General features: G+C 49.3%; 1 long non-coding RNA gene and 1 other non-coding gene across 3 annotated transcripts; one reads left to right on the top strand and one right to left on the bottom strand.

Moving 5' to 3' along the window:
- The first annotated feature begins 190 nt into the window (after window positions 1–190).
- On the top strand, window positions 191–12,182 carry LOC128125745 (uncharacterized). 2 transcript variants are annotated; one of them, XR_008223219.1, is made up of 3 exons: window positions 305–4,204; window positions 5,694–6,244; window positions 6,976–12,182. It is a non-coding gene; the product is annotated as an uncharacterized LOC128125745 (long non-coding RNA). The 2 variants fall into 2 exon arrangements; XR_008223218.1 differs by having other exon boundaries at window positions 191–4,204; window positions 5,694–12,182.
- LOC128106070 (U6 spliceosomal RNA) lies at window positions 3,115–3,221 on the bottom strand. The gene has a single exon (XR_008216585.1). It is a non-coding gene; the product is annotated as a U6 spliceosomal RNA (small nuclear RNA).
- Window positions 12,183–12,914: the final 732 nt, after the last annotated feature.

The following is a 12,914-nucleotide window of genomic DNA, read 5'->3' as shown; positions in this document are numbered from 1 at the left end:
TCCAAACTTCCCCAAAGCGGAGTAAAGTCAACAGGGACCTGGGGCTAGTCAAAAGGGGAGCTTCGGGTGGTACCGAGACTCTGAGGACTGGAGGTGTAGGCGGATCCGACCTAGAAAGTTCCGTCGCGCAAATAAGAAAAAAGCAAAGCACAAAACCAGAAACCCTCCTGGGCTCCACATCACTTCGAAATGGCTTGTTCCCCCCCAAAATGTTAATAACCAAACGATTGGTATGGATGTAATTATCAATAATTATACGAATTATTGCTGATTGCGGGGCTCGTAGCTACTTTAATTAGCTTACCAGATTCTAATTAAGTTAAATGAAACATTAATAGAGAAAATATGCTTTAAAAAACACCCAGGATTTTTAATGTCTATTTCTCGCCACAATGTTGCCACCTTGCGACGAACTCCGGGCATTACAGCCTGCGCTCACGGCCCAGACTCGGATACCTTCGCTCTAGCGGAGAAAGTGGGTTTGCAGAATCAAGGGAGACTGGGCACAGAATGTCTCACAGGAGATTTTTCTCCGGGTGTTTGTTTTGGCACCCCTGTTCCCCCGAGTTCTCTACAAGATTCTGGCGCTGGGATACAGGTCTGGAGGTAAGGAGCCATGTAAAACATGCCCCGTCCACCTCTCCACCGATTTCGCCAGAGGAATTCCATCCCTTATGCCAGCGGTGTGGGGCAGACTGCCTCTCTCCACCAGTGCGGCAAACCCTGCGTGAAAGACTGAGTAGACGGATATTTTCTGCCCTTGAGACACCTGTAAACTGCTTCCCACCTCTGCTTCCTCTGTCAATGGGTTCCTCACCTCCTTGGTCACAGCTCTCTTGTGTGTTCTCGGGGCTCTAGGTTCCTGGACTCACCTCCTTGTTATCCGTGGTAATATGAGTTGTCTACCCAGGAGACTGCAAGTACCTCCACAACTGAGGTCACACCTAATGTTCTTCCTTGCCACCTCCAACGGCACAGCGGAGGCACCGAAGTGCACACGTGGACCGTCCACGTGAAAGGCTATTTCGTCGAGGTGCTGGAAACGTCTGAGGGAAGGAATCCCAGGTGCTTCTGGACAACAGCCACCGAGAAGCAATTATGCTCATTTACATAAGGTTAATTAAACACAAGCTTGCTGCTCACAAAGATCCTTCATCAATAGGATTAGTGTTGGGGTAGGGTGTCAAGTAATTTATTGTCAACCTAGGGAAGGAAAACCTTCCTCGGGTCCCAACTGTGTGTCAAAGACACTACCTCATCCACACATTCCCAGCTACCATATCCTACAGTGCAACCTGGGTCCTTGGCAACTCCCACCTGGAATCCAGATCACCAGAAGAAGCAAAACTGCATTGTACACCTTCTCCCATGCTTCCATTCATTCTAAACAGGCTCACCCCTCCTCCCTCCCCAGAGGCCACAGTGGTGTGGGAAGAGCACAAACGCTGTAACGGGGTTCACTGAGTCTCCACTGCCTCTTTGTGTAATATGGGACCTGTTGGGGGAACTCTGTGTTCCTGCCTCATCCATAACATGACTTCATACAACTGGTTTGTACATGTAGTAAGCCAATACACGTAAAGCCTGGAGGATAGTCCTGGAAAATAGGAGCTGATGTATCTGTGTGTGACAGAATCAGAGCTGGTGTACCTGTGTGTGATAGAGTCAGAGCTGGTGTATCTGTGTGTGATAAGGCCACCTCGCAATCCAGCGCATTTTCCAGTCCGTGGCCCTCCACTCCTCCAGGGCCCACGAAAGGAGACAAGCCAATGCGCCCTCCAGCCTGACCTTCTGGACTTTCTGGAAACACTTAAAAGCAGTCACAAAGACCCGGTTGGAAAGATATCCTAAGGTCCTAACCTTGGTTGGCTACAGGTGGCCAATGAGGCAGTGGATGGGCCCAAGTTTCTTGAGCAAGTTGGAGCAGAGCCAGGAAAGGCAGCCAGAATTTCAGATTTTTCTAGCCCTGAGGATTGCATGCCCCAACAGTTCGTGTCGTGAGGAACGAGGGATTTCCTTGGACAGTTGGGTTCCTATACCATTCCATTCCAGCATAAATGATCCTGCCGGTCCTTACGACAGGAAGAAGCACAATAGTATTGTAGGTGGTGTCTTTGATTGGCAGCACTCCCGGAGAGAATTTAAAACTGTTGACCCCGAGAACCGGACATCTGATCCCAACAGAACTGTCCTCCAGTCGGTTCGTAGAGGAAGGCTGAGCCGAGGTGTAAGGAGTCCCACAGATCTTGATTCGACAATGGGATCAGGAACGGGTCATGTCACCTTCATAGACGAAAACAGAAGGAGTTAGCACAGCCAGTGGCGGCCTGAGGAGTCCGCCCAGTCCACGGTCTTCGGTTCTGATCACAGGTGCCCCCGTGGCGAGCCCAGGAGCCGCTGGCCTGCCCGCGGCTGCAGAGCCCTCGAGCCCTCGCGCAGGCTCAGAACCAGCGAAGCACGTACACCATGTTTCTTTGGGCGGGAATTGGACATTTCAGAAAGCATTGCGTAAGTCAGCCCAGGAAATCTGAACTTGGGGAAGGCGGTCCTTCCTTCTTGATCTTACTAATTAGGATTTCTGTATTATTTATTTATTGGTTATTTGGCAGTTGAATAAATGTGCGGACCAGGAAATTCTGCTTTCACAGTCAGGGTCTCTTCAAAGGTATCAGGCCTAGGTTTCAAATGCTTGCTCGTCTCGCCCCGGTGACTCTATGTCATTGCGATGTGGCACCTGAAGTGACCAGCTTTAGCGAACCATTCCTTCATAGGTTAGTGAGGAGGGAGGCAGAGGCGAGCGGGAGCTGGTGCACGTCTGCAATCCCAGCTATGGGGAGGCGGCGGCAGGAAGATCCAGAGCTGGAGGTTATCCTAGACTGCATGGCAAATTCGAGGCCAGGGTGGGATGTGTGAGACCAGTCTCAAAAAGTAAAATAAGTCACAAACTGCAACTGAAACCCCTGGATAAGGCACACTGCAAAGAGATGGCTCTGTCTAGACCCCTCTTCTTACTTCCTCCTGGAGAACTATGGTTCCATTGAATCAAGCAAAAGATGGAACATGGGAAGATTGTGTGGGGGCTGTTGTGAATGTGGAATTTAAAAATAGAGAAAGAAAAATATGGAACGCTTCACGAATTTGCGTGTCATCCTTGCGCAGGGGCCATGCTAATCTTCTCTGTATCGTTCCAATTTTAGTATATGTGCTGCCGAAGCGAGCACGGTTACGTGTGAGTCTCAGAAGGTATATAAGGGCAAAACTGTCAAAATTTTATCAGTTATGGTGAGGTTCTTATGTACTGTTTTCCAAATCCAATCTCTCTATAAATTCGTACTTTATGAATTCTATATTGCGCATTCGTCATTTTTAGTTTAGATGCAGAGTTAAATTCAGTTATGCCCGCATCTTCGTTTCAACATTGTATATGCAAATGAAGGGACGATGGGAAACAGACCTGTTCCGGGCCGATCTGTGCGCGGCCCCGTAGTCACAGTCCGCCACGTGATGCGCGCTGTGCACGCGCCTGGCCGCGCTGTGCCCGCGCCTGGCCGCGCTGGGCTCCTCCGGCGGCGACGCAGGGCGCCAGTGTAGCCTAGGGACAAGGCGCCAAGGGGTCCACCGGGTCCCACTTGGAAGGGCGGGGCCAAGCTTGCGAGCGGCTCATCAAGCCAGGCTCGGCTCTGAGACTCGCCACCCATGATGCGGCTGCCCAGGGTGGCCTGCTCCGGGTGTAGAGGGTGATGAGCCGCCTCTGCCTCAGTTTCCCCCGGGCTTGTCGAAAACAGCGCGCCACCACTGGAGCCGAGGCAAAGGGGGGTGTCCACGTTGGAGCCCAGACTTGCCGAGTGTGGCCCGCGGCTGGCGGTCGTTGTGGGAGAGGGGCACGCTCGCGCTCCTGCGTTTACTAAGGGCCAGGCCCTTTAATGGGGGTGGTCCCCCCGACTTTGCAAGTTAGGAAATCGAGGCTCTGGCAGGTTAAACCAAGTGGTCCTGCGCGCCGTGAAAGAAGTCGAGATTTGGATGCTAGCCGAGTTCAGAGGCCGCTCTTTTCTCGTGCACAGTAGGACTCTGAAGAAAGAGCAGCCCTCCCCCCCCCCCCCCGTTCCGGGTTAGACTGTACCCCCAAGCTTAGCCTACTCTTCCTCCCTTCCCTTTTTGCTCTGACAGACCCGGAGCGCCGACATGTCGCCACCCGCTCTTTAAGGTGAGAGAGTGAGCAGGAAGCTCGGGTGCCAGACGTGCAGTGAAGAGACTAGATCGGGGTGTGTCTGTCACTGGGTGACCGCCCCTGGGGTGGGCGGCCACAAAAGGAGGCGACCTTGGAACAATGACCTGATACACGGGCGGCCCTGAGAGGACGGGGACAGAGCCTCCCAGGCAAAAGCCACCGGAGCCAGCCAGGGCCACAAGGGAGCCGCCAGCGAGGTACTAGGGGCTCGCACGCAGTGCTCGGCCTGGGTGCGGTAGGACAGGACCGGCCCACAGCCTAGGCAGAGGAGCCCCAGGCCGGGCTTTTGGAGCCGAGGCCTCCCCCTCCCTACCTGTTTTCAATGAGCTGGAAATCGGGCGCACGCTGCCCAGCCCCTCACGTGACCTCTCTCTAAATAAGCAGTAAGCAACTGCAAAACTCAGAATGCTAATAATGGCCTTTACTGAGAGAAAAGAGCTAATTTGGGCAATGATGTTTCCCTCGGATTTACAAAAGGGAATTGCAAATAACCAAACAGTAATAGCATTAATGGGAGATGATGCTAAACTTCTATCAGCATCCGCGTTTGTTATTCACGTATTTAGAAGGGGAGCCTTTTCGACACAGTGGCTGCGCACACGTGTCACGGTGACAGGTACATAACTGCCTTAGTGTGCAAGCCAGCAGGAGACAGACCTGGTTCTTGTTCACCGTTCCTGGCTATTTTAAGCCGGAGGTGGTCTGTTAGGCTTGTTGTTGTCTGTTTGCTTTTTCTGGTCCAGAAGCCAAGGAATCTATTTGGATTCTAGTTCCACTCTTTCTGGCTCTAGCCCTGTTTTAGCTTGAACGAAGACTGTTAACTGCTAATGTCTTGTTCAGCCTTGACGTGGACACTTGTGTAACTGAAGGGCTTTCCTGAGAGAACAGAATTAGCAAGATGTCAAAATTCCAAGATGGTTCAGTGGGTAATCAGGCTGATGACCTGAGTTTGATCCCTGGGACCTACATGATGGAAAGAGAGAACTGATGCTCACATGTTGGCCTCTGACTTCCACACACATGTGCGATGGCACACACCCAGCCACACACATACACAAAACAAAAGGTAATAAAATTCTAAATTCCAACATTATTTTTGTATCCTACAAATATACTGGTCATCGGTGAGGTGTGACGGCCCCTGAAGGATCTGCAGGAGCTATCTTAGACCTAGTTCTCAGGCTGCTGAGGAGAACAGTGCTCCCCTCAGCGGGGAAGGCCCAACATGAAAGAAGGTAGAGGATACTACTATGCTTTGGACCTAAAGCTTCAGTCAGAGGTGGAATCAAACGAAGGTAATTCAGTCAGAGGCACCACTGCTCCTGAAGAAATGAGTGCTTTTCTCCTGGAACTGAATTATTGCTGTGCTGGGACTGGCAAAGAGCTGGGTTATTTACCACGGGAGAAGGTGGTTCTACCAGCCTGGCATCCTTGGCTTCCTCTCACCGTGTAACTTTTATTGCAGACCAGGGAAGCCTGCTAAAGGATGCTGTCCTCTTTGTGGAAATGTACCCAAATACCTTCAGCAAAGACCAAGCAGATGAGGCTACCCAGTCATGGACTTTAATGCTGCAAAACTGTAAGCTGTATAAACCTCTTTTCTGTAGATGCTCAGCCTTATAGCATCAGAAAACAGACTAAGATAGTGGGTGAATGGAGGGAAAGAATGGATGTGGTATGAGGCTGGAGGAGAGAGCTCATGAAAGAACCCCTTAAAGGGAGAACCAAGTGGATCACGACTTCACAGGAAGTCCCATCCCCCAGGACACAGGCACTAAAGCAGAGGAGTGTGGGTGCTATGGCTCTGGCCAGCCATCTCAGAGCTCCAGGGGCAGCAGAGCTCCAGTAACCTTCCGGGTCATTGACTTCTCTCCACTCTGCAGACCTGAGGTGACCTGAATGTGGATAGTCTTCCCTGAGCGTCTTGGGCTGCAGAACCCCAAGAGACAAGATGTGGTGACTTGATTCTCTTGGGGGTGGGGCTTCCCACCACCTGAGTGAGAGAATGTAGACCAGGTTTGGTTTTGATTCTTGTTTTTTGTTGTTTTGTTTGTTTGGGTTTTTTTTTTTTTTTTTTTTTTTTTTGAGACAGCGTTTCGCTGTGTTATAGCCTTGGCTGTCCTGAAACTCACTCTGTAGACCAGGCTGGCCTCCAACTCCCAAAGACCTTCCTACCTCTGCCTCCTGAGTGCTGGGATTAGAGTGGCGCACCACGACGTGTAGCATTATTATTATTAAATTTTAATTATTTAGTGTATAAAGATCATCCTCAGGTACACAAGACCCCGTCTCAAAAGTCAGGGGAAGCCGGGCGGTGGTGGCTCACGCCTTTAATCCCAGCACTCGGGAGGCAGAGCCAGGCGGATCTCTGTGAGTTCGAGGCCAGCCTGGGCTACCAAGTGAGTTCCAGGACAGGCTCAAAGCTATACAGAGAAACCCTGTCTCGAAAAACCAAAAAAAAAAAAAAAAAAAAAAGTCAGGGGAAAAAAATGGTGTGTGGTGGGGTGCTGATGAGGTTGTTCAGCAGGTAATGTGCTTGTCACGTAAGACTGTCAGCCTGTGTTTAAGCTCTGGAAACCACGTGGCAGAGGAGAGACATGACTGACAGAATTGCCCTCTGACTGCCACTATGGAGTTATGCACAAGCCCCCATCCTGTGCACACAGTGACACAGAGGGGGAGGAGGGGCTGAGTCTGGGGGCACCTGCTAGCCTCTCCACCTGTCAGCATGTCTGTTTCATCTGCAGGGCATGAAAGGGGATGCTCCTCCAGATCTTGGCACCATGGACTCTGCTGTCACTCACCCCCTAGGCCACACTGACTGACAGTGACTATGGTTTACGGGGTGTGTGTGTGTGGGGGGGGGGTGGGCAGGGACTTCCTTATATAAGTTCCAGCAGCCTCTCTGCTGACCCTGGATCACCCTGAAGCAAGCCTACCAGGCTTCTGACTTCTCTTCTAGGATGGAAGATGTAATTCTTGCCCTTGCTGTCCAGGGTTGGGGTGGGGGCCAGATGAGAAAGGGCATTGGAAACTCCCAGCCCTCTCCCAGGGAACCACTCCCCTTACCTGGCCAGGAGGCACTGGTCCCATCCCCCACCAGGAAAGACTCGGAAAAACCAGAAAATGAGAGTGCCAAGATGAACCATCACATTGTGTTAATATTTTCACACCACTTAACTCTCATTAAAATGTACTTTGCTGAATTTAATATGTGATTTCAAATGACACAACATATTAAGTGCTTAATATACTAGAAATTATGAAACTATTATAGTCGATGCCATATGAAATAATTAGAGTGAATTAAACTTTAGCAGCCGAGTGAAGGCAGGGCTTCAACTTATAATGTCTGCAAGTCGCTCAAGCCACAGCTGTAATCCCCCAAATAAATGTCCAGAAATGAGGCTCTTTAAATAAAAACCGAATCTCATGTGTACTTACACCACAAGGTCTTCTGGGCTCTAGTGACATGGGACCTGGCTGCTCTGGCAGGAGGGGAGGGGCCTGGGACCCACTCCCAGGAAAGACCCCTGGGGCTTTACCTGGCTTTGCCCAGAGGTACAACTCAAGTGGCGTGTGATGTCAAGAGGCATGGCTCTCCTATGTCAGAACAGTGCGCTGCTGAGTTGAAAATAGAAACACGCCTACTCACCTCGCAGGGCTGTGCCTCCTGCCAGCTGTTTTCTGTGCAGCTGATCACTCAGCCTCACGGCGCATCTGGGTTACAAGTCGCCATTTTCTGCTGAAGAAACTCTGAAAGAGAATCATCAAGGACTTCGGTCAGATCCACTGTGCTGATCCATACTAGTGTATGAGCACATGCACTTGTGTGTTTGTGCACCCCTATCTAGAGTGTGTGTGTGTGTGTGTGTGTGTTAATGATATGCTTGTATATGTGGAAGCCAAAGAAGGATGTCCTCAATTGCTCTCCACCTCATTGTAAAAGCGATTTTTATTTATAGGTATGAATGTGCGTCTGTGTGTGCAGGTATGTGCACATGTGTGCAGATGCTCTCAGAAGCAAGCAGAGAGCCTTGAACCCCTGGAGCTGGAATTACTGTGAGTTACCCACCCTGGGTGCTGGGAACTGAACTGTGTCCTCTGCAAGCAAGAACAGGACTTGCTCTTAACTGCTGAGCCATCTCTTGGGTCCCTCCACTTTATTTATCTGAGGCAGGGTCTCTCACTGAACTGATTTGGCTAACCCAGTCAACCAGCAAGCCCCAGGCATCCTCCTGCCTGCATCTCCTCCACAGTGGGATTCCAGGCACCCTCGGCCTTCCCTGAGTTTTCACACAGCTGCTGGAGGTGGACCAGCAAGCTCTCTATCCACTGTGCTGCCTGAGCATCCTTGATTTTAATCCTGTGGCCAATGACCATGGTGTCAGGACCTCTCCTGTCTTGGAGAATGTCCCTGCTTCAACCCTTCTATTTTCTTACATTTATTTATTTATTCACTTATTTATGTGCACATGTGAAGGTCAGAGGTCACCTGGCCAGAGTCGGTTCTTTCCTTCCAACATGTGGGCTCCATGGCAAGTGCCTTTATCCATGGAGCCATCTTGCTAGCCCTGCCTCAACATTTTATTCACATAGTTTATTATTATCGTACACATCTTCCCTGGATAAATGTACTAATCTTTGAAGAATCCCTGTGGATGTGTCTAGAATAACAGAACAGATATATGGATAAACAACATGATAAAAGGAAGAACTAAGAGGTGACCATGAACATGAAGTAAATAAGAGGGGTCCGGGTACGTGGCTCAGTTTGTAGAATACTTGCCTGGTGTGCACCCCCCACCCCCCACCCCCACACATATGCATTCTGGCATGTTCAACTTCGTGAAAAGATCATTAGCAGAGCCAGGTGTGGTGGTACATACTTGTAATGCCAGCACCTGGGAGGGTGAAGTTAGAGGTTCTCTGAGCATCACACTGAGATTCTTGCTCAGATTAAAAAGAAAAAACAGGGACTTGGGATCTAGCTCTACCGGTAGAGAGCTTATCTAGCATGCATGAAGCCCTGGGTGCCATCCCAGCCCGGGGTGAGATGGTGCACACCTGTAATCCCAGCACTGCCGAGGTGGACGCAGCAGGATCACAAGTTCAGTGTCAGCTGGGAGGTGGTGGTGCACGCCTTTAATCCCAGCACTTGGGAGGCAGAGGCAGGCAGATCTCTGAGTTTGAGGCCAGCCTGGTCTACGAAGCGAGTTCTTGGACAGCCAGGGTTATGCAGAGAAATCCTGTCTTGAAGCCCCCCGCCACCCCCAAAAAGAAAAAGTTGACGAAATTCAGGGTCATCTTGGGATACATAGTGAGTTTGGGGCCATCATGGAATGCATATATGAGACACTTTCTCAAAAAAAAAAAAGATTCACCATAAATCAAACATCAAAAAATAAAACCAAGCCCCCAAACTCCCAAAGCCCCAAAGCAAGGGCAATGACAATCTTCCATAGTTCTGCTTTCCAGTGATAAGAGTTTGGTATGATGACCACATATTGATCTTAGCATGTATTATGATTGCCAATCAAGATCCTACGATGACCGGACGGTGGTGGCGCATGCCTTTAATCCCAGCACTCGGGAGGCAGAGCCAGGCGGATCTCTGTGAGTTCGAGGCCAGCCTGGGCTACCAAGTGAGTTCCAGAAAAGGCGCAAAGCTACACAGAGAAACCCTGTCTCGAAAAAGAAAAAAAAAATCCTATGATGACAGATTGCTTTGAACAATTCCTGGCATGAAGAAGCAGCCCCCTTCCATGACCTCTTCTGCGAATGCTCCTCCTGCAGTCGTCTGGTTAAGGCAGTGTCCAAAATCAGCTGATGTTCTCACCCCTGAAGAGCAAACTGGTTGTGGCAGATAGTAGGGTACAACCTCGTTCTTTGTTCAGATATGCTATTTTTATTTATTATTATCACAATCATTATTATTATTGTATGTATGTGTGTGCATGCATGATGATGTGTGGACCATGTCACAACACCAGGTCAGAGGATGACAGTCAGTTCTCTGTTCTGTCCTTCCATGGATCCCAGGGACCAAACCCAGGTTGCCAAGCTTAAGATGCAGTGAGCACCATTACTGGCTGAGCCATCTTGCTGGCCCCTACTTAAGATATTTTAATCGATGTATACTAAGTGTACTTATTCAGGATCACAACTTTTCTCCGCATAGTGGGTGAGTCCAACCGGAGGTAGAAGTGTTTGGGAATCTACCACAATCAGCCCTGTAGATTTGCCCCTCCCGCGTTAACAGAGGACAGCTCTGCTTTGATTTGTCAGTTTCCATAATCTTTTCTTCGTTTGTGCACGGGGCTGTGTGGTCCGTATGTGTCCTGTACAAGTCTTCGTTAGTGTAAAGGTGTGCATGTGTGTGGAGGCCAGAAATTGACACAAGTGTCTTCCCCAATTGCTTTCCACTTCTTTCTTTCTTCATTTTTCTTTCTTCCTTTCCTTCTTTTTTCTCTCTCTCCCTTCCTCCCACTCTCCTTTTCTTTCTTTCTTTCTTATTTCTTTTTTTTTCTTTTTCCTTCTTTTTTTTGTTTTTGTTTTTGTTTTTTGAGACAGGGTTTCTCTGTATAGCTTTGAAGCCTTTCCTGAAACTCACTCTGTAGCCCAGGCTGGCCTCGAACTCACAGAGATCCACCTGCCTCTGTCTTCCGAGTGCTGGGATTAAAGGTGTGCGCCACCACCTCCCAGTTTCATTTTCAGGTTTTTATGTGAGTTCTGGAAATCTGAACTCAGGCCCTCATTCTTGCATGGCAGTAACTTTCCTAACTGAACCATCCCCCAGCCCCATTAGACATATTTTTGATCCATGTGGGAGTCTATTCTTTCATCCTTGTTTGAATTGTCTGTCACCATGCATGATGTCATGGCAGTCATGAGCTGATCTTTTGGGCAGTAGGACACCAATATGTAAATGCAGTAAGGCTAGAACTGTGTTCCACGTTCATGGAAAAAAGACCGGAAAAGACATATAAGTCTGTTTGATATTTTTCTTATTGTATTTCTGCCAAATCAAAACACTATGGGATGGTACTACTATGTACCCCTCGGCTCACGACTGTCTTACAACATAAAGTGCACTCAACTTTAGAAGTCCTGAGGGTCAGTGATGGAGAGATGCCTCAGAGATTAAGAATCCTTCTTGCAGGGCTGGAGAGATGGCTCAGAGGTTAAGAGCTCGTTCTTCCAAAGGTTGGGAGTTCAATTCCCAGCAACCACATGGTGCCTCACAACCATCTGTAATGAGATCTGGTGCCCTCTTCTGGCCTGCAGAGATATGTGCAGACAAACAAGTAAATAAATCTTAAAAAAATGTGGCTCACATACACGCAAAGAAGCACCCGTGCACATAAAACAAACATTGAAATCTATACATTGTAATACTCTAAGAGTTGGTGAGACAGGCCAGTGAATAAAGCATTTGCCGCTCAGCCTTGAGAACCTGAGATTGTCCCTGGCAACCCAGTGGCCAGGAGATTCTGCCCTGAAAACAAGGTGGAAAATGAGAAGTCTCCCAGATCCTCTGACCTCCACACACCATGAATGCACATGTACACACACACACACACACACACACACACACACACACACACACAGAATAAACAACTTTTTAAGTCTCTTACAAAGTTCAAAGCAAGTTACATACCTGTTGTGGGAAATTCACCATTTGGTCCAATTACCAGTTGGATGGAGTGTTTTGGCCTTATTGGCATGTTTTTCTCTGATATATGTAACCCCTTAAAAACTGTGGGGCAAGGGTCGCATGCTCCCCCGGGTGGTCGGAGCAGGAGCAAGCAGTGGAGAAACGTGGCTTGCAGTCTGGTTCCCATAGCCCTTGGGCAGAACGGCAGGACAACAGCAGGTGGATCAGCAGCGGCCTTCTGTGTCGTGAGTGTACCTTATAGACTTCATTCCTTAATAAATCTTACCTGGCCGCATACCTCAGTGTCCCATTTTACATACCTCCGACATATAATGGCACAGGGTGGACATTCTTTTTCCTAAAGGGAAGAATCAGCAGCGTATTGAAGGCGTGAGGGGACCAGAGCAAGACCCAAATCCAGCCGGATAGACACCCGATCCTGCAGCTCCGCGTCTGGCATCAGACTTGGAGAGACAGCTATTCCATATGCTAAGGAAGAACGGTCAATAATAAAATGAAGTCTGGACAAGGGGCATTGTGGAGGATGGCACGCTGGCTTCCTCTCCTTGGCTCACCCACACCTCCCTCTTGAGCTTGCACCCCTGCTGCTGAAGCTGAGTAAGAGTGGCTACAAGGGTTTGGGGGAGATGCTATTGCTAGTCTGGCCTCCCAGATTTAGCCTCCTCATCCACCTTGATGGGGCTCCTTCTGACACTTAAACAAAAAAAAGTTTAATTTTTAATTATGGGGCGGGGTATGCATTAGATCATCTGAAGCTGGGGTTACGGGCAGTTGTGAACTTCACCATGTGGGTGCTGGGAACAGAACTCGGGTCCTCTGCAAAGGTAGCGTGTTCTCTTAACCATCTTTTGAGAGTCTCGTGTATCCTACCTCACTGTGTAGCTGAGGGTGACCCGATCTTCCCTCCGACCCTGAGCCCAGGTGTGCAACCACACTTAGGGTTTTATGCATTGCTGGAGATCCAAACCAGGGCTTTGATAAGGTAGGCAAGTGCTCTACCAACTGAGC

This window comes from Peromyscus californicus, unplaced genomic scaffold (assembly GCF_007827085.1).
Source record: "Peromyscus californicus insignis strain IS unplaced genomic scaffold, ASM782708v3 Scaffold_11__1_contigs__length_118956290, whole genome shotgun sequence".
Taxonomy (NCBI): Eukaryota; Metazoa; Chordata; class Mammalia; order Rodentia; family Cricetidae; genus Peromyscus; species Peromyscus californicus.
Note: the sequence above shows the minus strand (reverse complement) of the source record. Positions and strands in the feature narration are given on the sequence as shown.